Here is a 1,145-nt window from a genome sequence, read left to right on the forward strand (position 1 = left end):
TGATTCCTAAGCTGTTGGCTTTGAGTTACCATGCCTCCATGAGCAAAAGGTTCTATCAAAATAACTTTACAGGATTGGAAATTCTGTACAAATATTTAAATTAATAAGAAGAAAATCTAGGAATTTGTTATATTTAATCAACTACTGATAAGGATAAATGGCACCAAAATTATTTGGAAATGGTTGAGAAATTAACACTCAACTACGTTGAGATCCAAGTTTACCAAACATGTTTCTCCTGCAGCCATAACAGTGGTGTCCTGATACCAATACCAGCTAGGGCTGGGTGATTATTGATCGAGAAAAAATTCAGGTCGATCACGATGATCAGCTGTGAGCCTCTTGATCAAACATGGCGGAAATGTGTGCGACAACAGCCAATCAGAATCCACCTTCTCCTGCTCCACTTCTGTTTATAAGTTGCTAATGAAACGCAGAAAGAATCGCAGAATTAACCAAAGTAATCCAGTATAAAACGCTGAATCTCACAGATTTAGCTTAGTTGGGCAAGTTTCTGAGGTATTTTGGCCGCTGTCGCTTCCTGTACCTGCTGTTACCTGTTAACAGGCACGCAGGGYGAGCTCTGAGCTCCCCTCCCACACAGGGAGGGAGAGTGGGGGAAATAAAAGAGAGCTGTGATGCTCGACTCACTAAAACAAAATCGTCCTCCAAAAATATGAATCAGTCTTATGTTTAGGACAGAATAATGTCCCAGCGGTTCTTCGTTTATCTGGAGAAGAACTTTTCTGTAAGTTTTATCGGCACATGATGGGCTGGATGAGACGTGAAGACCACTTCCTGTCTGAGTCTCATCACAAATTGCAGCTGAGACACGCTGCAAACTCCTGAACACTCAGAAGCTGGGAGTTTATGCAACATTTTGCCGTGTGCAGAATCAGATATTCTTTCAGAAAAAATGAAACAGTGTTGTCTGTTGGTTGATAAAGCTCTGTAAACAGGAGGGGGGGGGTTCTATCTATAACAAACGTAATGAGCTTAGATCCTATCCAAGTGTGCACAAGTTGCTGCTGTTTGTAGGGTTTTTGTTTCTTTATGACATATTTAATGTGAAAATCAATTCTAAAACTTTAATTTTACAAAAGGATAACTTTATTAATGTGAGATTCTATGATTTACACATAAAT

General features: G+C 39.6%; 1 protein-coding gene across 6 annotated transcripts in view; it reads right to left on the reverse strand.

Annotated features, from left to right (window-relative positions):
- Window positions 1–1,145, reverse strand: part of veph1 (ventricular zone expressed PH domain-containing 1) — a 104,483-nt gene that overhangs the window by 71,140 nt on the left and 32,198 nt on the right. The window lies entirely within an intron of this gene.

The sequence above is a fragment of the Austrofundulus limnaeus genome, unplaced genomic scaffold, assembly GCF_001266775.1.
Source record: "Austrofundulus limnaeus strain Quisiro unplaced genomic scaffold, Austrofundulus_limnaeus-1.0 Scaffold95, whole genome shotgun sequence".
Classification (NCBI taxonomy): domain Eukaryota; kingdom Metazoa; phylum Chordata; class Actinopteri; order Cyprinodontiformes; family Rivulidae; genus Austrofundulus; species Austrofundulus limnaeus.